This window comes from Carlito syrichta, unplaced genomic scaffold, assembly GCF_000164805.1.
Source record: "Carlito syrichta isolate Samal-C Ts95f unplaced genomic scaffold, Tarsius_syrichta-2.0.1 Scaffold307118, whole genome shotgun sequence".
Taxonomy (NCBI): Eukaryota; Metazoa; Chordata; class Mammalia; order Primates; family Tarsiidae; genus Carlito; species Carlito syrichta.
Window position 1 is genome coordinate 353,034 of NW_007251214.1, and position 27,887 is coordinate 380,920.

General features: G+C 39.0%; 1 pseudogene; it reads left to right on the forward strand.

Annotated features, from left to right (window-relative positions):
• The first annotated feature begins 19,778 nt into the window (after positions 1 to 19,778).
• LOC103266263 lies at positions 19,779 to 20,869 on the forward strand (annotated as a pseudogene).
• Positions 20,870 to 27,887: the final 7,018 nt, after the last annotated feature.

A 27,887-nucleotide genomic window follows, 5' to 3' on the forward strand; every position in this document is an offset into this window, starting at 1 on the left:
TTCCACTACATCTGCAGTTACTTCCTCCACTGAAATCTTGAGCCTCTCCAAGTCATCCATGAGGGTTTGAATCAACTTCTTCCAAGCTCCTGTTACTGCTGCTACTTTGACTCCCTCCCATGATTCACAAATGTTTTTAATGGCATCTAGAATACAAAGTCCATTCTAGAAGGTTGTCGATTTACTTTGCCCAGGTCCATCAGAAGAGAGGAATCACTATCCATGGCAGCTATAGTCTTATGAAATGTATTTCTTAAATATTATAACACAAATTGAAAGTGAAAGTTAGGCCAGGCACAGTGGCTCACGCCTATGATCCCAGCATTTTGGGAGGCCAAGTTGAGAGGATTTTCTGAGCCCATGGGTTACAGACCAGCCTGGGCACTGTGGTGAGACCTCATCTCTACAATAAATCAAAAAATTAGCTGGACATGTTGGTACATGCCTGTAGTTCCAGTTACTTAGAAGGCTGAGGTGGAAGGACTACCTGAGTCCAGCAGGATGAGGCTGCAGTGGCTGTGAACATGCCACTGTACTTCAGCCTGGGCAATAGAGTGACCCTCTAACTCAAAAACAAGGAAACTGAAAGTTACTTCTTGATCCACTGACCGTGAATGAGTCTTATGCTAGTAGACATGAAAACAATATTAATCCCCTTGTATATCCCTATCAGAGCTCTTGGGTAACTAGGTACATCATCAATGAGTACATATATTGTGAAAGGAAACTTTCTTTCTGAGCAATAGGTCTCAACAGTGAGCTTCACATATTCATTAAACCATGGCATAAGCCAATATGATGTCACCCAGGCTTTGTTTTTCCATTTCTAGAGCACATCAGAATAGATTTACCATCATTTTTAAGGGCCTGTGGATTCTCAGAATGGCAGATGAGCACTTAAAACCCCTAGTTGTGATAGCTTCATACAAGAGAGTCAGCTTGTTCTTTGAAGCTTTGAAGTCAAGCACTGATTTCTCCTCTCAAGCTATGAAAGTCTTAACTACAATGTGGTAATTTCTGAAAGAACTAGAAATTGACCATTCATATGACCTAGCAATCGCCCTACTGAGAAAATACCCAGAGAAATTCAAATCATTTTAAAAGAAAAAAAGATGTATGTTTGTTGCAGCACCATTCACAATAGCAAAAACATGGAACCATACATGTTACCCATTGAAACAGGACTGGATAAAAAAATATGGTACATGTACACAATGGAATATTACACAGCCATAAAGAAGGAAAAACATGAACTTCACAGCCACTTGGATGGACTTAGAGTCTATCATACTCAGTGATCTATCACAGAAACAAGAACAGAATATCGTATGTTCTTAGTCATGAATGGACCTTGAACAATTATCATAATACTATAAGAAAGGGATTGATAGCAGTAGGAAACTACTAGGAGAGGGGGACACACCTAATCCACAATTGGTATCTGCATAATGAACATTTGTATACCAAACCCTGAATTATACCCCACATATTTAAAATAAAAAATTAAAACAAATTCTGTCAGAAAAAAAAGTCTTAGATAGCATCCTCTTCCAACAGAAAACTGTTTCATCTACTAAATCTACTAAATCTCTTGTTTAGTGTAGCCACCTTCATCCATGATCTTAGCTAGATCTTCTGGCTAGCTTGCTGTAGCTTTGAAATAGGCACTCATTGCTTCACCTTGTACTTTTATGTCATGGAGGAGATGACTTTTCTTCCTTAAACCTCATGAGCTCACCCATGCTAGTTTTCAACTTTTCTTCTGCAGCTTCCTCACTGTTCCCAGTTTTCAAAGAAGTGAAGAAAATTAAGGCCTTTCTTGAGATTAGGCTTTGAATGAAAGGAAAGTCATGGTTAATTTGACCTATCCAGACCTCCAAAACTTTTTTTGTATCAGTATTAAGGCTGTTTTACTTCCTTAGCATTTGTGTTTTCACTGGAGCCACACTTTTAATTTTCATCAATAACTTTTCCTTTACATTCACCACTTCGTTCACTGTTTGCTGCAAGTGGCCTAGTTTTGGCCTATCTCAGCTTTTGATATACTTCCCTGGCTAGGATTAGTAATCTTTAGCTTTTGATATAAAGTGAGAGACATGGGACTCTTCCTTTCACTTGAATACTCAAAGGTGACTGTAGAGTTACTAACTGGCCTAATCTTAATAGTATTATGTATCTAGGAATAGGGAGGCCAAGTAGAGGAAGAGATATGGGGAATATTCAGTCAATGGAGCAGTCAGAAAACACACAACATTTATTGTTTGCTGTTTTATGTGGGCATGGTCTGTAGTGCCCAAACTATTTCAAGAGTAACACCAAGGGTCCCTGATTACTATAGCAGATATCATAAAAATGGAAAAGTTTAAATATTGCAAGAGTTGCCAAAATGTGGCACAGAGACATGAAGTACGCATGTGCTGTTGGAAAAATAGTGCTCATAAACTTGCTCAAGGAAGGGTTGCCAAAAACCTTCAATTTACAAAAAATGCAAAATGTATCCAGGCATGGTCATTTGCACCTGTAATCCCAGCACTTTGGGAAGCCTAAGTGGGAGGATCACTTGGTACCAAGAGTTCAAGACCTGACAGGGCAACATAGTGATACCCATCTCTACAAAAATAAAAATAAAATTAGCCAGGAGTGATGATGCATGCCTGTAGTCCCAGCTGCTCAGGAGGCTGAGGCAGAAGGATCCCTTGAGCCCAGGAGGTGGAGGCTATGGTGAGCCATGATTTTGTCACTACACTCCAGCGTGGCAACAGATTGAGTCTTCAACTAAAAAAAAAAGAGAGAGAGAGAGATAGAAAGAAAGAAAAAGTGCAATATCTGCAAAGTGCAAAAAAGCAAATAAACAAGATGTGCCTGTATTTTGGAGGCAGAGCAAGCAAGATGTCCTGCTGTATTATGAAAGAGGGCTATCAAATCTGACACTCTAATGCCATCTTATGTTCTGACAGCTAAAATCTTGAATTTCAGTCATCTGAGAAATGCAGATCATGAGGTGGGTAGAAGTTCATTTTGGGGTGTGATGAATTCGTGATAACAGTGGATAGCCAATGACATTGTCATGCAGGCAATTGGCTATGTGGGTCTAGACCATAACTGAAGATGCACAGCAGAGAAAGTCATCAGCATAGCTGGTAATCAGAACTGGGAATGTAGACGAAATATTCACAGAAATGCAAGTAGGAAAGAGAAGTGGCCCTAGGAATGAGTTATGGGGCATTCTACCAGACAAAAGCAGCCAAGGGGAAGAAACAGTGAGACACGGAGAAAACCAGCAGAGTGTGGTATTCTGGGAGCTAAGTGAAGAAAGCGTATCAATAAACAGGAGTATCGATGGTGCCAAATACTTTTAATTAGAAATGTAATAGAAATTTAAAAATCTGTTTTCAAAGAAACTTTATTGAATTTTTAACAGAAATTTCTTCTGGCACAGAACCTGCCAGCAGACAGATGAAGACACCTGTCCCTGTCTGCGTGTGGAGTCATAAGCGGTGATTTTCTAACTTGGCAGTGTTCCAACCCCTTCTGGCCAATTATTATCCAGGAAATAAGGGAAAATGGAAGAACCTGGGCACAAGTCCCAAAATGCTATAGAGAATTTTTTGGAGATAACTTCAGCTTTCCAAATATATGAAATTTTAAAACTTTGATTGATTTGAACTTTGGGAAAAAATATTTTCAATAAAAAATAAATACTAAGGACAGTGTCATACCTACTCTTACTACCCTCACAGAGTGAAGAAGAGACTTGAGGAAATTAATCTCAATGTTTAAAACTGCTCCTGTCTAGAATCATACTTTCCTCCATAATATGAGTGTTTCAATTGAAAGTTTTTGAAACTAAATGATCAGATTTCAAAATGGCTTGTTTTTCACCTTTTCATGGCTGGGGAGATTTTCCCTTTCTCTCTCTCTCTCTCTCTCTCTGCATTGATGAATTACTGTACTAATTATATAAGATGTAAAATATGATACTATCATATATTAATTTTTAACAAGTCTGTAAAGTCAGGGGAACCTTTCCCAAAGAAAATGGTATTTGAGTTGCAATCAAAAGGATGAACAGGAAATGAGGTGTTCCCAAATATTAAGGCTTCCCAGACAGTATGAACAGCCTATGTGAATATATGGAAAATGAACAGAACTATGTCTAACATATCCCAGATTTTGGTTGATAGCCAACACTGTATCAAGGAGTAAACGATATTCTTTCCACAATACCCTTTTGGACTTCTACACAGAAGAGCAAAATACCACAAAATGTGTGAACGATACAAATGGACTTCTACACAGACTGATACAAATGGACTTCTACACAGAAGAGCAAAATACCACAAAATATGTGAATGATACAAATGGCCTGAATATATTTTTATCTCCAAACTTAGATGGCCTATAAACTACAAGAGCAAATTGCAGTGAATAATGCCCATATGAGGCATTAATGTGAATACATTGCTTCAATTAATAAACACATTGCTTCAATTTATAGTGTATGAAACATGACTACCTTCTGTCCAAACAAAGTTTTTTGCAGCCCCAGTGTAGAAGTTCCTTTGTTAGGATATGTTGACTGCTACGACAGAAACTCAAAGAAATGGAAGCTTAAACATGGTAGAAGTTTGATATTCTCTCACATAAAAGACAGAGAATAGGTATACTAGAATCATAATGATGGCTGCATGGCATTGAGGGCTCAGTCTCCCTAAATCCTGTTGCTTAATGATTCCTAGAATGTTGCCCTCATCAGGGAGTTTCAAGATGACTCAGGAAGAGGAAAAAAAGAGCTAGAGAATGGAATAATAATTTCCTCTAGGGGGCATTTCAGTTCTGAAGTCAGCACCTAGGTAGACATTGTCATATTGGACATATTTAGATGTGGAAATATAGTTGTTATTCTGGGTAGCCATATGCCCAAGTGAAAAATATAAGAAAGTAGGTGTTAGCATATAATTGGGGGAAACGACCATTTATCATCACTGTGAGAAAGGATGAACAAAGGTGGCTCAGCCTGTAATCCCAGTGATTTGGGAGGCTGAGGTGAGTGGATTGCCTGAGCCCGCGGTTTCGAAACCTGTCTGGGCAACTTGGCGAGACCTCATCTCTACAATAAATCAAAAATCAGCCGGGCGTGGCAGCGCGCACCTGTAATTCCGGCTACTCGGAAGGCTGAGGCGGAAGGAGCGCCGGAGCCCAGCAGGTCGAGGCTGAGGAGGCCGGGAGCAGCCACTGCACTCCAGTCTGGGTGACAGAGTGAGACTCCAACTCAAAAAAAAAAAAAGTATTATAACCCAGAGAATACAAGGATGGGTGAGACTAGGTTCCTGACTTCGGGTATCAGAATCAAGCAGCAAACACGTTATAGAGGATAGGATGTGCCTGGGGAATGAGGAAAGGCATTCGATTGATTCTGATTGGGGAATTATTATTATAGAAAAGGGAACAGCTAACTCTGAAATATATGGCAGGGTTCAACAGGAAGAGAAGACTGAGTCTTTCAGGAAGAGGAAGTGGCACATCGCAGCTTCCTCTTTGGTAGCTCTGTGCATGCTTAAAGTGCTTCATGCTCTTCCCACACTTAAATCTGCCATCAGATGATTTAAAGAATAATCTTAGCTACAAGTCTCGTCAAAGTCATCGGTGTGATCCAACCTAACTTAAAAGTGAGACCTAAAAGATTCTGAATCACAGCTACTGCATTCCTGAGTAGTGACTTCCTGCTTGATGGAACTAACAAAAAGAAAAAGCCCAGATTATTCTTAGAATCATTAATTCAGAAAGTATGTAGCCAGAAACATAACGTTTTCCTTTTATATTCTAAAGGAATCCCAAAATGAGGTAAATATTGAAGTAGGATTCATAAAATAATTATCTCAAGAACATCACAGCTCATATAAATGGGATTAACTAAACTCCACCCTGATGAGAAAATAGTGATCATAATTTCCATTACTCTATCAATTACATTTTAAAAATGTATTTTACATATGTTATTTTATTCTTAAAATTAATCTATTATGCAGGTATGGATGGTATTTTTATTCAAATTTTAAGATGTGGAAACTAAAGCTAAAAGACATCAAGAAATATCTCAGTATCAGATATAAAGAGTTGCAGAGAAGAGAATCAAACCCAAGACACAGCAAGAGCATACATTCACCATGATGGGAGTACCAAATTTCCCATGTTTGTATTTTCAAGTGGAAAAGTCAAAACTAAGCATGAAGAATTAAATTTTAGTTAACTTTTTTCTCCATTTTTTTTCAGGTTTGCTATCATAAAAAAATACCTAAAATTCTTTCTTTTTTTTAAATATATTTTTTATTTTAAAATTGTCTGGTACAGTTAAGGGTTAGGTATACAAATATGCATTGTGCAGGTACCCTTGTTGATGAGGTGTGCCCCCATCCCCAGACAGATATTGGCTACCATTAATCCCACCTCCCTTTCCCTCCCTGCCCCCCCATAGTTTCCCTGCCACTGTCAATCCTTTTCTTATAGTATTACGATAGTTGTTCAAGGTCCACTTATGAGTGAGAACATGTGATACTCAGATCTTTATTGCTGTGAGAAATCGCTCAGTATTATAAACTCTAATTCCATCCAGGTTGCTGTGAAATTCATGATTTTGCTCTTTATTATGGCTGCATAATATTCCATTGTGTATATGTACCACATTTTTTTTTTTTGAGTTGGAGTCTCACTCTGTCACCCAGACTGGAGTGCAGTGGCCACTCCCGGTCACCGCAGCCTCGACCTGCTGGGCTCCGGCGATCCTTCCGCCTCAGCCTTCCGAGTAGCCGGAATTACAGGCATGCGCTACCATGCCCGGCTGATTTTTTGATTTATTGTAGAGATGAGGTCTTGCTGCCCAGGCGGGTCTCGAACCCACGGGCTCAGGCAATTCGCTCACCTCAGCCTCCCAAAGGCATGGGATTACAGGCTGAGCCACCGAGCCCGGCTTGTACCACATTTTTTTAATCCAGTCCTCTTCTGATGGACAGCATGGTTGGTTCCATGATCTTGCTATTGTGAACAATGCTGCGATAAACATATGTTTGCAGGTATCTTTTTGATAGAGTGATTTGGTTCTTCAGGGTATATTCCCAGTAGGGGGATTGTGGAGTCATATGGAAGGTCAATTTTTAGAGCTTTTAGGAATCGTCACAGTGATTTCCACAGAGGCTGGACTAGTTTACACTCCTACCAATGGTGTAGAATTGTTCCCTTTTATCACATCCTCTCCAGCATCTGTTATTTTTTGACTTATTGATAATGGCCATTCTGACTGGAGTTAGATGGTGTCTCAGTGTAGTTTTAATTTGCATTTCCTTGATGACTAGTGAGGTTGAACATTTCTTCATGTATCTGTTGGCCGCTCATATGTCTTCTTTTGAGAAGTGTCTGTTCATATCTTTTGCCCATTTTGTAATGGGGTTGTTTGCAAGGATTAAGCAGTTAAGAGCAGTCAAATAAATTGACAGTGCAACATTGGTGGGCACCAGGCATTGGTCCCAATAAACCATCCTGCATTCATCTTTGAGATCTTACCTACCAGGGGTCTGAATTCTCTATTCTGTGGAGTGACAACATGGTCTTTAAACAAAACCAATGGCTGCAAAAATGATGTTATAGGAAAAACAGTCATCTTTACAAGGACCATCACTAACTCACAACAGAGTATTATGGTTATTTGGGCAAATGTGTTCTATTACTGTGTGTCCACACCTGTGTTTCTTTGGTCACCTCATTAATTTTGCTGGAGGTTAATTTCTTCTCTATCAAAAAGCAAAAGTAGACTGGATGTGAATACATTTTGACAATGGAAAACCTTTACAGAGACTGGACATTTATACTTTAGGACTATAGTGCCCAACTTGTGACAGAGTCAGCCATTTTAACCAGGCTATCACTTTTCTAGTTGTTTTGTTGAGATTCATTTCACCTGTGACTTTTGCCAAGTTAGTTATCTAGAAAATAATGAAAGGAAATTGGGGTCTGATATATCGAAATTAACTTTGGAGCAATCTTGCTGACTTGTGCACACTAGCTAAAATTAGGAGTTCAAATATAAAATTTGAAAGCTAAACTTCAGATTGTGTCCAGTCTTCCATTTTTCTCCTTCAGTTTCCCCATTTGACTTAGATCAGGCTTATGGAGCCCTTAATTTTGGAAATAATTCCTGGATATGAATAAAATATAATTGATACGAGGGTCTCCATTTCTCTTACCTATTCTTATTTATAGTTTGTAGAAGTGGTTTTCTTACTAAAATAGTATAGTTTTCCATTACCCCTTTATATTGTTGCTTGTTTCAGACAGGGTGTAAATAGAGTTTCTAGAATGTCCATTGAGGGGGAAAGAAACAAGGAGTGGGCATCTTAAATACTTTTCCAGTCATTCAAAAACTCTTGCCAAGAGAAAGTGGATGCAAAAACTCTTCTAGTGTTTTCCACCTCTCTTTGACTCACTGCCTATGGAGAAAAACCTCGCAATGTGACTAAAAGTCATGAAATAAAGTTTAGAAAGTTATTTGTTTAAAATGCTGATAACTAGACAGTGGACTGAGAGCCATTGGCACATATACCTGCAGAGCAAATTTTCTTTTTGAATTAGAGGCCAACATTAAAATACATTGGTCCCTCTGAAACAGTTCTAGTATTTACACAGTAATCTGATTTGGAAGCTGCCTCTTTCACTATTTTAGTCACTCATTGGCAAATTCAAGAGTTCTGTTAGGGGTCAGGAACACCCAAAGTAATTTGTCCTGAAGTCGCAGAGAATCAAGATGGAAAACCTTCATTCGTGCAGCCTGTGCACACCTGGGGAAATGAGGGGAGCAGATTGTTCACCATGATGTACTTCTTTATTCCTCTGTGCAACCTGGGTTCAAGTGCCTCAAGGGAGGCTGGCTGAATTACCTTCTTGGAAAGAGTTATCACTTTGATAGACTTTCCTGCAAGTGAATTTTGTTTTCAGTTGACATTTTGTATTCTTGAGTTTCTGATTCTGTCTCCTTGGATGGTGACTGCTCCTGGGGAAAAAGGCTGGTATTCTTAATGGCTATGCATTCTAGGTGGATCTGAATTCATATGTGGTATCATTTTGTCTCTTCTTATGCTCCAAAGTACTGGCACATATTTTCTACCTGGAAGAATTTCCATTTAGTTTGGGTCTTGAGTGTTGTTCTCTTGGAGATGAGCTTCATTAGTGTTTTGAATCAAGTCCAAGTTTTCTTAATCTTGTTATTGGTAAGTTATATGGACATATATTATTGCTATTTTTTAATGAATGGACTTACAGCAAGCAACAGACCTTGCTGTTGTCTTGTCACACCAGAAATGTCCCCTCTTATCTCCTAAGCCTCTCTATTATAGTTTTGTACTCCAGAATTGATCTTCATTTAAAATCTTCAATTCCATAGGAATATCTTAATAATAAATTATATTTTTTCATTTCCACATATTTCCAAGATGATGGATAAATAAAATAAATAAAATTAGAAGACACATTACTGCTAAACAAAAGGAAGTTTAGAAAGAATAGGAAAAATATATATAAAGAGGTCTCCCACAATGTATCAACCCCAAGGAATTGGTGAAGCAAGTCCTTGGCAGCACCAAGAAGTTGGAGAGACAGTGGCAAATAAGACGGATGGGTCCCGTAAGACAGATGGGTGCTATTTAATCATCATGATAACTCAAGATATTTGTTACTAGCGCTTGTCTCCCGTTCTTTCCATCTTATGTTGAAAATAAGCCATTTGTGCAAGACCATTCTGCATCAAAGGTTAGATTAAATCTTGGATTTGCCTAATTTCAAAGATAAAGCTATTTTTACTATACTACACAGAGCTCTGTCACCTTCCTCTTTCAGGTAAGCAAATCTGGGAAGTGGTGTGCTTCCATCTTTCTTTAGGTGTCATGGATTGGACAGTTGGGAGCCAGCCATGGAGGCCTGCCTGCTGACAAAGTCCAGGGAGCTGAAGACCCCAGGTTGCAAAGCAAGCCTGGGCAGCTGAAACCCTTACCTCTTCTATTTTTGTTACTGATGCAGCTGGAAAATTCTGTACAGTGTGAAGGCGAAAAATAAAACTCCAAATGACGTTATCCATTGCCCCATACATAGAAGCAAAAGAGTATTTTACAAGAAAAGGTTGTCTCTATTATTCCCCTAACCTCCTAGTGCTAGGCTTCACTGTCACTTTATCTGGTGTTATGGCTGAAAAACTCACAATGAGAACAGAAAGCATTCTTTCTGACGTCCATAGAGAACTCCTTAATCTCGTCAAAGAGTCATGAACAAAACCTTGAACACCAGGTGTGGATAGATAATTGCTTGGTAGAGTCACTTTTTAATTAACAGTTGATTAGAGTTCCCAGAATATTATTTTGCCCAAGTAACTATAAATTGTATTGTGGCTTGCATGTTAGGATACAGTTACAACTTATTAACCGTACTTATTTGAGCCTTTAACATAAGAAAATAAGCATTTTCATATTATTATGTTGTTCTTGCTATACAGAATTAGTATTATAAAGTAGCTTAAGTCTGATTTAAGTTTATGTTATTCGATAATCTTTAAACTATAATTATCATTGTAGGAATAATTTATAGACTTGTTTTTACAGTTTAAGTTGAAGTAAATTGGATGGATGAAACATTCATAGACATAATTAGATTATGTTTTGTAAACTGAGGAAATTAACACGTCTAGTGTGTAACATTCTTTAAAAACTTATTATATGATTCATTTGCTGAGAAATTGTGGGCGCCTCGAAACCTGGTTATCATCATGGAGCACCTCAGGGGCTTCTAGAGATAACCAGCAACTTGAACGTCATAGATGATAAACGAGAATAGCCTGCCTTGAAAATCACAAAACCGTGATGCTCCTGAGAAAGCCTCATCCATGAAAGAATGCACATCACAGTGGCTCCTTAAAGAACACCATACATGAACTACTTGTTCTGTTTTTTATCTCAGTCAAGGTTATTGATTAAGTTACTGGTTACATCTTGTTGTAGGAATTTTCTTTGTCCTTTCCCTTATACAAATAATATAAAAGCTCACTGTTAACTGACAATAAGTGGCATCTGGCATCTGTCCTACAACAGAGTCCAGTGTTCAAATTTTCTCTCTTTCACCTATGCTGTCTCTCCTTTAGGAAACCTTGGTCTGCTGGAGCTGGCCTCCCACATTGGACCATACTAAAATTTCCTTCAGCTCTCACCTCACCACATAAAAGAACCTCTAAGCAATTGTTGTAACCAGTTACCAAATGCTTTGCCAAGTTTTTGGCCATTTTGTCCTATTTCCTAAATTTCAGACTTAATCACAAAAATAACAGAAGGTTTTCAGGAAAAATCACACTTGCATTCAGGATTTATAATACTAAGAATAACCTATGGCTTATACTCTTTGCTAGGATGATTCAGAGTGCCCAGTTCTACCAGCTGAACCAGACATACAGAATTGTGAGAAAACCTAATAAGCAATGGCTACTGATTCAGGATCTCTGGGGTCTCCACCAGGAGTGTGTGACTGGGTAAAATACCTTAATCTCACTTGGTCTCAGATGAGGTAGTTCAATTATACCACTAATAATGATGACCTTTCCCCTGAGTAATTCTCTGTCTCTGTCTTCCCAGATCATCAGTAATACAGGGAATACATCAGTAAAGTTTCAGTGAATTCAATAAATTTGCCAAGTAACACGGTAGGAGAGACAAAAAATAAAACAGGAATGGGTGTGGAGAGGTAGTTCTTTGCATTTTGGCATAAAACTGTAATACCCTCTCTCTATTTTTCTGCTGATTTGTGGATATGGCTACCCTTCACAGGGTTAGAAGAAATAGCCACTCTGGAATTGGTAACCAAGGTGGAAATGGTAGAAAAGTGTTTTGTTATTCCTCGTTTGTCTAGAGTAAGAATAGCTTTTGAGATAAGAACACACTTATTTTGACTACCTTTGTCAATTCCATCATTTTTTAATTCAGTTATTGTGTACCTTTTAGCTACCTTAGGGAAAGCTGTGCAGTTTCTGTCAAATCATGGAAGTCGTTTTAATTTAAACTCAGTCAAAATACAAGTTCTCAAAACAGAGATGTGTTTCTGCCAACCTTTCTTTTTTCAATTATTGTGTATAGTCAGAATAAAAACAAGACTAAACAAATTTGATAAAACAGTAATAGTCACAGGTAGACATGAGAGAGAAATAGACTTTGCCTTCTCACTTGAAGACTGAAGTGTTCTTTCACATGAATTGTAAGAGGATAGCACTGTGATGAGTTAAAGAGAGAGGGTAAATGGGAATTGGTTATTTGATATATGTGTCTCCTTTAAACTGTTTGTTTTCAGTTATCCTACATCAGGGAAATCCTCTAGAATGATTAGTTTATGCATATACAAATACAAGATATATGAGCACCAGTCTTTCTATATAGAGCCACATTTATTAGTCAAACAGTAAAAGAAAACCTATTTCAGTTATAAAGTACTCAGGTTGATTTTTCACACAGTCAAGGGCTTACTCTGTTCTTTGAATCATCCCTGAATGATCTGTGTACAAATTACAAAACCCTAAAGAGTTAAAAGTGTTTGTTTCACAGGAAATTGGAAGAAATTCATGTGTGCAAGTGAAGCTGAAAGGTTGGATGTGTGACTCACATCTATTGACAGATGGAATGAGTATAACATAAGCAGACAGTAACTAGAAAACAAGCTGGTCGTGTGAGAGTAATTTTAGAGACTAATGTTTACCCAGCTGTGTCATCTATGAATGGGAGAAGTTTGAGATAGTTACATAAGGGTGTCTGAGCTCATCTAGTGAAAGTTAGTGATACTGATTTGGCTTACATAGTCACTTCAAACTTGGAGCTGCGACGAGAAGTAGCAATGGAATTAATATCCAGGTAAGTTGAATTATCCCTTTATCAAAATGTCATAATTTCCTGTATTAGGACATCTCGTGATACTGAATTTTTAACAACATAAACAATAATAATGGTCTATGCTTGTGATCTGTTTCACAACTTTAATACCATTTTCATATACCTGTGAATTTTTCAGGAACTAATATCATCTCAACTTAGAGTAGAAACCTGAAGTCAAGAATCCTTAAGTCATTGATGAAGTTCAGAATCCTACAAAGGGGCAGATGAATGAAAATCAAGATCTACTGGCAACAAATAGAAAGGCTAATGGCGAAGGGGATGTGATCTCTTCAGTCAGGCTTCCTGGTGTGAATTCCAGCTCAGTTACTCAGTAGAGAGATAATTTTGGAAACTTTATTTGATATTTCCACATCAAGCTTTCTGTCCTTATCCATACATTGTGAATAATAATACAGGTTTCTCTCTGGGTTATTCATTATTGAGTCCCTCTTGGTTGCTATACACGTTTTGAGGTCAGGGGACAAAAATACCTGCTCTCATGAAGTTTATACTCTAGTTAAAGAAGGATAGACAATTCATAAATGAATATATAAAAATAAGCATATCAGACAGTGATGGATGCCATGGAGACAATAAAAAAGCAAAAAAAATTATTTTTGGAAAATGCTACCCAAGGACCTGTTGCATTTCAAAATATTTTGGAGAAATTGATAGGTACTAGACTAGAAGCAGTAAAGTCAGTGAGCATTAATATTTGACTCTTTAGTGGATCTGGCCAGTTAGAGTAATCCATCTTTCAGACATCAATGATTGGTTAAAGATTGAGAGCAAAATGACAAAGTGCTCCAATTTCTGTGAATTCTGGGGGTTATACTGGACATACCAGAAAGATTCTGGGAAACACGAATCTGGGATAACTCATGACTGAAGTTTCCAGCAGTCATGTTAACACCTTGTGGAGCCTGAAAATAAATGCAACATGCAGACAAGCAAAATCAAGAAGACAGATTACGTTCTTATGACACTATCTGGGTTTCCACCCTGTCTTGCTGGGTTTACTTTCAATATTTTTGTTTATGTAAGGCAATGAATTGTCTTTATTGATGAATTTGGTTTGAATTTTGTTTTCTGTCATTTGCCACCAAAAGAGTAGTGAGAAGCATGAGCTCAATGAAGGTAAGCAGGATGTCTTGACAGAAAGAAGATGCATCTTGGTCTTGCCAAGTAGGTTGCTGATATTACTTTCAAGGAAATTAATTCATTTTCCAAATAGGTGGCACTATAACATGAATGAAACTTCTTGGCTGTTTTCCTTCTGATGTCCCAAGTTATGCCACTAGACACTTCAAGTTAATTTAAAGTAAAACCTAAAATGAGAAAATATTTGCCCTTTTAGGGAACCAAGAATTTTGAAGTCCAGCATCTGCTTGTTTTAGATTAGGAAACAAGACTTTAAAAATTAGAGAAATTTTCTTCAAATTGAAGAGATATCTTGTAGCAAAACATACTTAAGCTTTCTGTCCTCATTGCATTCTTTTTCTGCTTCAATATTAATTCTCCATTTCCTCCTATGTTCTCCTCCCATAAGCAGTGTATAATGGGATTTTAAAAATTAATTATATTTCCATAGAAGCAAGAACTTTGAAAAGATATCACACTGAGTAACCACTGATATTACTATTACTTGTCACATTATCTTTTGTAATACAGTATTAAAACTGACTTTCCTAGTAGTTTATGTTTCTATGTACTTATCTACTTGAAGAACAATCAACTGCACCTTTTTCCTTATGTTACATTTTCTGCAAAATAGCATTTTAACAGTCCCATCATTTTTCTTCTTTGCCACTGATTTTGTGGTTTGGCAGCTCATCCTGTTTCTAAACAATAGGATATTTAACTTTATATCATTAAGGTTCATAACAGTCACATTAATTCTTTTAGCCTTTTGAATATGAAGTGAAGTATGTTTGATAGAGTGGCAGTATTATTTAGATTCTTATCCCAATAGCTGTCTATCTTTGCACATACTTCTTAATAACTTTGAGGTTCAGTTTCCTTATCTGTAAAGCAGAAAGAATCACATTTTTCCTATCAAACATATATATTTGCTGTTTAGGTGAAAAAAGAGATATCCTGTATTTAAAAAGCCCTTTAAGTGTCATATAAATATAATGCCACATTGTCATTAATTGCTGCACAATTGTTCATTTCTTACCACTGCTTTGAAATTATAAATGGGAACCGAGGTTTGATGAGCCTTTAGATAACATTGTGAAGACTTTAGTGCCTGAATGGAGTAAAATATCTATACCTATGCATTTTTGATGAAGATAACGCCTTAGCAATTTGTTTTCTGGCATTTTTTAAATGTGCATTTCTCACAACCCTCACAAGTTACTGTAGGAGATGAGGAGAAGTCCGATAATACAGAGTTCTGGGCACCCTTGCTTTCCTTTCAGTGTAGCTCACTATGTCTGCATTCCTTCCTTTGGGATTTACCTGAGAGGTAGTAACCAGAGATAGCTTCTAGATATTCTCACCTACCCAAAACACACACACACACACACACACACACACACACACACACACACACACACACACACCAAAGTTTGAATACTCTGGATGGAGTGTAACCTTTGCCTTTAATAGATGAGAAAACTGAGACCCAAAGGAGATTGATACTTTTTCAGGGCTACCCATCCCCATTTACAGTTGCAAAGTAAGGATTAAAACCTGGATCCTGACTCCTCTAATGTTACCATCTCTTCCTGCTGCTTCATCCTATGTCTGGGAAGACTTTCAAGTACAGCAGTGTCACTTTGGGTTTCATTTTATTGCATTTCAGGAGACACAGTACATGAGCTTAATTATAGGATTGATCCACATGGGACTTACAATCCCAGAAGTTTGGCCTGCAATTATTTTTCTCTCACTTTTATTTGTTTTCACCAACATAAAGTGGTTGGTTATTATGCAGGTCAAGGCATCGGTTTCGAAGTTACTATTTAGGAAATATCCTTTAAGATTAAAACTGAGATCATTTATTCTTTTGTGAATTATCAGCAATTTATCTCTTCTCTTTGACACAAAAGCTAAAATCAGGCAGACTTTTTTTTTTCCCATTAAGCTTTCTTATTAACGTCCCCAGTCTCTCGGTAGTAAGATGACCATAGAATTTAGAAATAAGGACAGTTTTGACAATTAAAAAATGCAATTAATAATTACTCTGAAGACACTGATGCAAATTGGAGCTCTTCTAAGAAAGCTGGTAAGTGCAACCACCTTGTTCATTAACTGGACTATAGCTATGTTTGAGATCAGTGAACCATCACTTAGTTGAATGTGAATTTTAGTCACAAACATTTAAGAATTGGTACTAAGTAACTTTTGTCCCCATAAAGAATAGCAATAATGGCAATACTAACTTTAGAACTAAAATACAAGACAACTGTGCATTATTCTCTCTGCCTACAAACATACACACAGACATATACACACCACACTCAGACTAACACACACACACACACACACACACACACATACCCCACTCACTTTATTTCTGAAACTAGTTGCTCACCATTTGGATACAAACTCTAAAAGCAAATCATTTATTCTGAAGGACAAAAATACTTACTCTTTAAACAAAATTCTTTTAAAATTTCCCTGATACAAATTATCTAATCAGTTTAAACAAAGACTAACCGATACCTGATAATATTTCTACAGTCCTCCTTTCAAAATAATAAAAAGAAAACAAGGCTAAAATTTTTATGTGACAACAAATGATGATAAGAACTTATAATCAAAGAGTATTATGTTAGTTATTTGGCTAAAAATTCGTCTTTATAGGAGTGTCAACCATTTTTGGTGATACTGATTCATTTTACTTAAACTATTTCATGATTTTTAACAACTAAGCAAAAACGTTTATATAACTTCTTAGTCTGTCAGAATATATATGCAGTGTCACACTTGGTGACTTAGGGACTGCTTTGAAACAAAATATATGTGATAATAACATTTATGTGCAAAAAGAGATAAGAATAAAAACACTTGCAATATCGCAGTATTGAATACTGCTTCTCATGGTTATTCACAACTGAACTGTTCAATGAAAACTTCATGAAGTAAAGAAATCACCTGTTTTGTTTACTATTGCATTACTATAGTCTGACATGGTGCCTGGCATACAGTAGGCAGTCAGCAAATATTTGATGGACACATAAGTGCATGAATGAATGATTGTCATTAGCTAGTTTATATTTACTCTTTCTAAGGGTGTCATTATTCCAACTGGATTTAGAGTAGCATCGACTTCATCTTTGGAAAGACCTACTCTCTAGTTTTTCAAAGTCATGACCTTGCAGTTTACAGGGCACTTCTTCCAAGTAAACAGTTACTTAGTAGCAAGTTTCAATCTAGGAGACCAGGTCAATGTTTTGCATGATACATAGATTAGATCTTGCCATGGTCACCACAAACTACTTTAAAACCTTTTTCTCATGGAAAAAAAATCCACTGAGAACACTCAGCCACATGCATCATTCACTGATGCCCCCTCCCCTTTAACTCTGAACTGGTGCCAGCACACACCCTAAGATCTTCACTGACAAATGCTCCTGCAAAGTATGTCCCATACTATCTCAAAAGTAGGAGTTGTAGGAATAGCCCATCAGAAATGATGAAACAGAGTGAGTGTTTGCCACCTTTTTAATCTTGTTATTGAGTAATCTTTAAGCAGGTTCAACCTTTTTTTATTCTCTCCCTTACCTCATTTCCCTTATATAGAAATAAGGAAGAAAAGAATTGACCTATCTGTAGAATATTTATTTCATCACTTAAACTGAAGGCATCCTGAAGGAACAATAGACTCTTTTAGTGGTCTTTGTAGAAGGAAGAATCTGGTGGAAACTAAGTGTTCACCTGTCAAATAATTTTTAAAAGGAAGAATCTGATCATTTTTAAAGTAAAATAAATTTTACTGATAGTAACTTTTACTGTTAGTTAAGTTCCCTGATTTAACCCATTTAGAAGCAACAATCTTGTACAATTAATATTCTTATTTTGTTTTTCTAGTTCACAACCTTAAGTATTTGTCTAGAAATTCCTTACTATAGTTTAGAGAAGTGAGAAGTGGCCTTAAAACTTTTTTGACTGGAAACCATGAAGATACATATTTAACTTATAATGAAGAGTGTGGGTGCACGTGCACGCACACACACACACACACACACACACACACACACACGAAACAATAGTTTTTTGAAGCAAGACAACTTATTTTGTACAAACACTTAAATATTTCCTATATATCTTATTTAATCTTAATATATGACATTCAATTATTTGAAATTACTAATTTTTAAGTTTCTAGCTACAATATTGGTTCATGATCCACTAATGAGTTATAAAAAGACTATGTTTAGAGCAACTCTCTTAGCTGGTATCTAAAATAATGGCAATAATTTATTTTTTGTATTTATATATTATTATACGATATTAATTATTATTAAGTCTTTTAGTCTTGCAAGGAAAACAAAATAGTACAACATAATGCTTATAAACAAAACATATGAGGAGAATACAAGGCTTTAATTTTTAGTTGTCTCTGTCGGAGATTCTTCAACATGTCTGTAATAAAATATTTCACTCTCCATATTATTCTGACAATCATATCCTCCTGTTAAGATATGGGTCCTTGATACTTTTGAATTTGTGTAGGCTGAAGTCTATGGCAAGAGTGACACCTGTGACCGGGCCATAATATGGAGATACAACATCTGTTCAGAAACCTGCTCATGAAATCTAGTCACCTGTCTGGGAAGAAGATGGTGGAAAGACCCCATGTCCCTGTTCCTTCTGACGGCCCCAGTGAATTCCTGCCAAGGCCTGACATCCACCTCTAGAACCCTGAGTGGATAAGCTCTTGGATGATACCAGTCCCAGCCTTCGCCTGTCTGTGAGTCTTCTCAGCTGAAAATTTAGGCATTCTATAGAGCAAAGAAGAGACTTCTACACTGTACCTTTTCCAAATCCCCGATCCATAGAACATAATAAAATAATTTTTGTTTCATGCAATTAAGATTGGTTTTCTTTGTTATATTGAAATAGCTTACTTTAACAACCTACAACTCTATTCTGCTCTCAAAATATTATAAATTAACAGTCTTTCAGTAATAATACTATGGGAGCATGTAAGGAAATAATTGCTTTTTTAAATCAAATTGTAGGAATAGACCATAAACAAGCTCACTCACTATGGCCCATTTTTAACTATAAAGCATTTCTTTTCAATTTTATTGAATTTTTAAATTTAAAGAATTTAATCTTTGGAATAATCTTCTAGCTTTTCTTGAATAACGAAACCATGGGGAAAATAAGACACATGTAATGTGTGAGGAAGCCCACAGGTAACGTTTGGGCCTCACATCAGTCCCCACATCATCTGGTTTGAGGTCAGGTACCCTTACTGAGTAAGTGTGCCACCCCTCTCCAGGGCAGTTTCCCACAACTGCCAATCCTCTTCCTATAGTATTACGGTAATTGTTCAGGGTCCGCTTATGAGTGAGAACATATGGCACTCAGTTCTTTGTTTCTGTGATCGTTCACTGAGTATTAACTAGTGCAACCTTCACTTTTTAAAAAGATACCAGGGGCCGGGCTGGCTGGGGATGGGTCTGGGGGCCGACTTCCTGGGGCCGCCCATGAGGATGCCATGACCGCCCCCAGGTGCCCCTCAACCCTGGAGATGCCGTTTCAGTGGAGTCCACAGCCTCCCTGCTTAAGATATCGTCGGTGTGGATCTGGTTCCTCCCCACCCGTTCCCTCCCCTCCCAGGTGCAGCCGGGCGGGTGACTGCAGGCAGCTTTTATCATGTGGGCAACCTGCTGCAACTGGTTCTGCCTGGATGGACAGCCTGAAGACGTCCCACCACCCCAGGGAGCCAGGACGCAGGCCTATTCCAACCCTGGGTACAGCTCCTTCCCTTCCCCCAGCGGGCTCAGAACCAAGCTGCAAGGCCTGTGGGGCCCACTTTGCAAACATGGCCAGGAAGCAGACCTGTCTGGGCTGTAAGAAGAATTTCTGTATGATCTCTTCAAGCCTTGTGGAGAACAGGCCCGGCTCTGCCTTCTCTGCCAACGGTTCCAAGCCACAGGCTTTCAGCAGGAGGAGTTCATGAGGATGAATGTGAAAGACCTGAGGGACTATCTCAGCCTCCATGACATCATCACCGAAATGTGCCAGGAGAAAGAGGAGCTGGTGCTCTTGGTGTTTGGGCAGCAACCTGTAATCTCCCAGGAGAGCAGGACTCGTGTCCCCACCTTGTCCCTGGACTTTCTTGGACATCAAGCCTTCCTGACACAGCCTCATGCCAGCACAGTTCCACCTACCTCACCCAATCTCCCCTCTTCGTCTCCACAAGCCACCTCTGTCACCCCAGGCCTGGCTCAGGAAAGTCAGCAGGCGAATGGTCATGTGTCTCAGGACCAAGAGGACCCCATCTACCTGGAGAGCACAGCCAGAGTACCTGCTGAGGATGAGACCCATTCCACTGACTCAGAACACAACTCGTCCTGGGTGGGAGGACCTCTCTGTCTGACCTGACCGACCTGCAGGACATTGAAAGCCTGATAGTGCAGCAACTGAAGGAGATCCTGGCTTGCAACTTCATCAACTATAAGGGCTGCTGTGAGAAGTGGGAACTGATGGAGAGTGTCACGCGGTTGTACAAGGATCAGAAAGGACTCTAGCATCTGGTGTGTGGTGCTGAAGACCAAAACGAAGGAGCACTGCCATCTGGCCTGGAGGAGAACCTGTGTCAAATCTGTATGAACTCACCTACTGACTGCATTCTGCTAGAGTGTGGCCACATGGTTACCTGTACCAAGTGTGGCAAGCACATGAATGAGTGTCCTATCTGCCAGCAGTATGTGATCTGAGTTGTGCATGTCTTCCGGTCCTGAGGTCTTGCATCAGCTTCTTCAGTGTCTGAAGAAACCTAGCCAAAGTGTCTGGGCTCAGGGTTGGGCAGCTTGCGGAAGTGCAAGCTAACAAAAGAAATGTTTCAGTATTCCCAGGACCAGGGTAAGCAAGATGCCATGTTACCCCTGGGCATCCCTGTCTTGCCACAGGAGTGCACGTCTTGGCTGGCAAAGCCCCTAAGGCCAGTAGGAACTGGTGCAAAGCACATGGGTGAGCCCTCATTTCAGTGATCTTGGAGTGATGGTGGTAACTGGTGAACAGAGGACTTTCTAAAACTTGGATCCTATCTTTCTCTGAGCACCTAGAGAGTTTCATTCTTCCTCCCGTACCTTACCTATCGCCTGGAGATGACTGCCTGTGTGTTTCCTACTAGAAATGTTTCTCTTCTTCCCTAGCACATTTGAATTTAAATTTCTGATGCCCCTGACTTTCTGTACTTTAACCTACCTGTGCTAAAATCTCTTGCTACATTGCCTAAAATCTATTTGCTTCTTTGGACTAAAAATATGTTAGTTTACCAAACCAGTAGTGGTCTTTAGGACAGAATTTAGACCAGTAGACTTATCTCTGGTGAGAAATGAAACACAAATGCTATTTAAAAAGTTGTTGAGTCACTTCCTTAAGTACTGGAATTGGAAGCTATATCTTCTGATGTGACCCCTGGGAGCCAACAAACATCTGGCTCCCAAACTGCTGGGAAAGTCCGATCACTGGAAGGGATAGTCCATGGATAATCTCTCCTGCTTCTCCTCTCTTGGGATCTGACTTTGTACCATTCTTAATTTTAGTTTATGAGGAAAGGGTAAGTGTTGGGCAGAGGCAGTGGCTTTCTGCTTAACTTTGCCTTGCCCTCTGATCTTTTTCCCAATAGTGAGGATTCTTAAACCACTTTCCCCTGAAAATGAAATCCTTCTAATATTCATGGTGGTTGGAAACTTGGTCTCACTGAAGGCATACAGACTCAGACAAAGAGCCTTGCTCTTCTCTAGCCTTACTTCTCATGAAATTGCTGGAGACCAAATATGTGAGATAGAACACCTAAGAGATTTCAGAAGGTGCCACATGAGGCTGGATTCTACCATGAGCAAACAGTTGAAGTCTTCATTCCCCAAGTTGGTAGGAACTCCCTACTTTCATTTCCTTTCTAAGCCTACTGGTTTTTAGGGGCAGGTCAGGGAAGAAGCATTCTCTCGGTCCTTTAGAAAGGACCATGTAATGGGTAGGTAATGTTTTTGAACCATCTTAGTCTTCACACCCCCGGAGGATCCAAGGGGCTTAAGAAAAGTTTCCTGAAGGAACTTGGCCAAGAACACAACACACATGCTTTCAGAAGAGCTGTGTGTTCTTCCATTACCAATGGATGAACTATACAGACCCCTCTGCTGCCCCCAATATGCAGCTGAGGTCTCTAAAACTAGAAAAATCAATCATGATTTGGGATCACAGTGGAAAACCTCTGAAAGGACCATTATATTGGTACAGACATATTTATGCTTCCCCTCCATCATCAACTACTAAACTCCTTCCAGGGGAATGACATAATTTCATAAAGTAGTTGTCAGCTGAACACTGGGCCACTTACCTCAGTATCTCAAGTCCTGGATGATGTGATTCTGGGCCACAGCCTTTGTAGGAGTTGGGGGAATCAGAGATTTTTCCCATGAAGAATCTTGATCTTTTACCTTTCTGGCAGACAGTAAATACTGTAGTTTACAGTGCCTACCAATCTAGCAAAGGATCACTCATTTAGTTACTCCTTGATTCTGTTGTGAAACAGGTCTATGTATATACAACTCAGGATCTAGCAATAACTTCTGGGCAGAAGTCGGCTCTCTCCCTACTTACAACTTTCTTTTTCTGCTAAGGCCTTACCTCCCCCCCACCCCAGCTATCAATTTGCCTCATATACACAGGCTGAAAACAATATACTGATGGCTGGCTAGTAACCTCAGTTAAGAATTAAAACAGATGTCATTTACTCATTTTGGAGAAATAACTTGCCTTTACATTTTTTTATCCTCTTTTGGTGAAGATTTCCATTTAGAAAAAAAGGTATCAAACAACCCTGATTTCATGTATCATTTTTATTATTACACCAAGTTGGGAGTTCCAATAAAATATCTCATTCCAGTTAACATCTAACCCAGGTATAAAACTTGATTTTTGTAATCCCTCAATCCTCCCTCTTGTCCCTCATGGATCCCTGGTTTTAATTATCATGGAAATAGCTGAATCTTCCAATTATTCCATAGCTTTTGCTGTGATTGCACTGAGAAATCAGTTTACTTGTTTTAAAAAGACCTGGACAGCTGACTGGTTCATAATATATTGGAATAGTTGGATCCAAACTAAAGATAATAAGCTGTACAGGAATCAGTGCTCAATATTATATTGTATACATTTATGGATATCTCTTGGATGTGAATGTGTTACTTCAAGTGGCTTATATTATGATTTTCTCAGACTTCCTTGGGGGGATTAAAACAAACCCAAATGTATATTTTTTTTGTTACAGAACTCTGCTATATAATTTTGTAGTAATGTTTCAATACAGAAAAAATAAATAAAATAAAAAGATACCCGGCTTTCTTTGGAATCACTATACTAAAAAAATTAGGCATTTTGATTTTTAAAATATCACTTGCATTTTTTCTTGCAGAAAGAAGACAGTGTTGGGGAGAGAGACAAGTGTTTTGATGAAGAGTGAATGCGTAGCCACAATTGCTGCTGGAAATAAAATGTGTACTTATGTGTTCCTAGTATGCACACCTAGAAAAAACAACTGGCTAATCCAGAATCAAGGAACCACATCTATATATACTTACATACATCATCATTGTTAATTTAATAGTGGCCTGGTTTTGATGGTAGGGAGGTTTAAGTTGTCATTGATTCTCAGCTATATGCATAGTAACTAACACAATAAATATGTATCACATAAATGAAGCATCCCACAAACCATTTCTCTCTCTCTCTCTTCTGCACTGTCTTGTTTCTGCAAGGAAGTTTGGCATGGCTAAAATGCAAGCAGCATTATAAAAATTAAAATGCTGAATTTTTTTAGCATAGTGATTACAAAGAAAAGCAGAATATCTTTTTAAAAAGTGAAGGTTTTGCAGAAACTTGTCAGCTTGATTAGATCCCACTTGTCTGTATTATCTCTTATGGCATGGGCACTTGGGGTTTTGATAAGGAATTGGTGGCCAGTTCCAGTTTCCATAAGAGTGTCTCTGGCATTTTCTTAGGGTCTCATAGTTTGAGGTCTTACATTTAAAGTCTTTGATTCATTTAGAGTTGTTTTGTGTATGGTGATAGATAAGGGTCTTGTTTTAATCTTCTTCATGTGGTTAGTTAGTTTTCCCAGAACCATTTACTGAATAGGTTGTCCTCTCCCCAGTGGTTGGGGGTGGAGGCTTTGTCAAAGATGAGTTGGTTGAGAAATTGAGGTTTTTGTTTCTGAAATATCTATCCTATTCCATTGGTCTATATGCCTGTTCTTGTACCAATTCCAAGTTGTTTTGGTTATTGTAGCTTTATAACAAAGCTTAAAGTCTGTGAGCATGATGCCTCCAACTTGGTTTTTTTTGTTGTTGTTGAGTATTGTTTTGGCTATTTATGGTCATTTATGTTTCCATATGAATTCCTGTATTGTCATTTCTAGGTCTGAGAAGAATGCTGCTGGTAATTTAATGGGCATCACATTAAATCTGTAGATCGCCTTGGGTAGGGTGGGCATCTTAACAATGTCAATTCTTCCAATTCATGAGTATGGAATATTTTTCCATTTTTTGTGTCATCTTGATTTCGTTTAGCAGGATGGTCATCATCAATAACTAAAAAAACAACAGAGAGGCGTTCCAGTAAGATGGCGACAGCATAGGTGGAATTGTGAGATTCTCCAAACATGAGTTCCCAAAAAGACTCTTACTTTTCTACCCCCACCCCCCTGCCCACTGCCAGCTGCACTGGTTTGAGGCCCGGGGATGCTCGGTCCCACACAGGGCCAGATATTGCAGCCCCCAGCTGCTGCTGCTCCACTATACATGACTTCTGCTGATGCGGGAGTCTAAGGTCTCGGCTCCATCCCTGGTTACACTGACTCGCCCAGCACCCAGCGCCAAGCTGCCGGTAACCCAGAGAGGCTCTGGGCACCTGCCCCACAGAGAGACCGGTTCCATTTCTGGCTGAAGTACCCTGTGAGGGGCCCAGGGCCACTCTTATCACTCACCACCTGCCCTTTGGAGCTTTGGAGCTCTGGAGCTCTGGGCCCACACTGGCTGAGGCACCCAGCTCCTGACCCATGCTTGTGTAAGGGAACAGAATATCTTAAGGAGGTGCTGATTGGAGGCTCTCAGCTCCAGAGGAGGGAACTCCCGAACCCCTCCTCCGCCCCAGCCTACTGGTGGCACCCCAGATCCAGCGCACAGCTGTCCAGCTGATCCCCGGTGCCTCGCACACCATCACAGCCCATCATAGTGGATCGCCCAGGGACCCAGACAAGCAGAGAGAAAGGATCTGTGAAAGAGAAGCTGCCACCTTGGCTATTCTCCAGGCAGAGATTTGCATTGACCCACCCACCTATGGGCAGCATCCACCTTGATTCTTAAGGTAATGTTGCTAAATAAGAGACAAAGTCCCTCCCCTACACTGAATCAGACAAAGGCAACAAAGTGTCACAGACCTCCCAGGCAGCAGGCTAAAATAACAAACCCAAGCTGCGAGTAAATATAGCTGCCTGCAACAAAAGCAAAGGGGAGAGGCTGGAGATCAGAGCTGAAGAGACTTTAGACACTCAGGAAAGATTCCAGAGTTAGTCTTATTTCTTATTTTGACTTTGGATTTTATCATTTTGACTGTATTGCTTACTATTGTTTGCTTTTTGACATACACCATCTGTTTGTGTTAGGGAAAAATGCATCAAAACCCATGGTTTGTTTAGTTTTTTTTTGAGTTGGAGTCTCACTCTGTCACCCAGACTGGAGTGCAGTGGCCGCTCTCGGCCACTGCAGCCTTGATCCACTGGGCTCCAACAATCCTTCCACTCAGCCTTCTGAGTAGCTGGAACCACAGGTGTGTGCTACCACGCCTGGCTCATTTTGATTTATTGTAGAGATGAGGGCTTGCCAAGTTGCCCAGGTGGGTCTCAAACCTGCAGGCTCAAGCAATCCACTCACCTCAGCCTCCCAAATGTGTGGGATTACAGGCTGAGCCACCGAGTCTGGCAAAAGTCATGATTTTATTTATCTGTCTTTGTGTAGCTACCAGTATTCCTTAGGGAAATTTGCTTGCATGTATTTTTCACTTCTCTCCAGGCTTGTGTCTCTTTTTTACCTGTTACTTGGTATGTATGTCTGTTTTCCCTCTTACTCATCTCTCTAACTTCCTATTGACCCCCTCTTCCTCCATTATTTTCCTCTGTTTATACCTCCTTTTATTCCAGGGACCAAACCTACATACTGCTGCACAGATTGTAAGGCAGTGGGAAATAGGTTCCAACGTGCACCTGTTGGTGGATGCTGGAATCAGCATATAGATTCTGAATCACAGCTTCCCCCTCAATTAAACCTCAAAACTGCAAAAAGTACAGCCCACAGTACAAACTCCAACCTCAAAAGTGAACAAAGTCAGAGGACCCTCATAAGGAAGAACAGGAGATTGCACAAGCAAAGCAAAAGCAACCCCACCTTCCCCGAAAAACAGATTAAAGAAGGGGAGGGAAATGGGGAGAGAAAAAAATCTACACAAATGAAGAAAAACCAGAAGAAGAATATGAGTCTCTTCCAGACCCCTGGAAGGGCAGACACTGAGAAAACTGACTTTTCAATACAAACAATGTAGAGCCCCCAGAATGACTGGTCTCAAACTACAAATCTAGATATCAGCACATTAATGGAGAGAGTAAAAAGAATTGAAGAGAGACAAGAAGAAACTAGGAAGGAGCTGATAACTGAGATAACAGTAATAAAGAATACTGTGAATGAAATAAATAAAAAGCTGTTAAGCATGGAAAGCAGAATTACCTGAGCAGAAGAAAGAATCTCAGAGCTTGAGGACCAAACATAGAACTAACCCAAATTGTTAAAAACACAGAAAACAGCTCAAAAAGACAGAACAAAACCTTCAAGAGATGTGCAAATACTTCATGAGATCAAACCTAAGAGTAATTGGCCTTCCTGAGGCAGAAAGAGAAGGTCAGACTAGAACAATCTTTCCATAAGATTATTTAAGAAAACTTCTATCTAATCAATGATGCAAAAATTCAAATACAAGAGATTCAGAGAACCCCTGCAAGACAACATATGAGAAGACCAACTCTTAGACACAATAATTTGGCTAAACAAAGTAAGTATAAAAGAAAAAAATACTAAAGGCAGCAAGAAAAAAAGACCAGATCACCTACCATGAAAGACCAATTAGAATAGCAGGAAATTTATCTACAGAAACCCTACAGGCTAGGAGAGCTTGGAGCCCTATCTTCAAAGTTCTAAAAGATAAACAATTTCAACCAAGAATAACCTACCCAGCCAAGTTAAGCTTCATCAGCGAGGGAGAATTAAAATCTTTCCCAGATATCCAATCCCTAAGAACTTATACTGCCACCAAACCATCTCTACATGAAACACTTAAGAAAGTACTAAACACAGAAGAAAAGGAAAAAAGAACAACATTCTTCACAAGAGTACAGGAAAAAGAATAAAATACACATGAACCAATCCCAAAGACAAAAGAAAGACAAAATCCAAGTGGAAGAACAACAGCTCAATAAGAACTCTATGATAGGGATGAACTTTCACATTTCAGTAATTAGCCTGAATGTGAATTGACTAAAAGCACCACTGAAAATACATAGAATGGCAAAAATGGATAAAATATCACCAGGCAACAATATACTGCCTTCAAGAGATCCATCTCACTAGAATGACATGCATAGACTCAAGTAAGAGGATGGAAAACAAATTTTCAGGGAATGGAACACAAGAGAAAGGAGGAGTCATGATC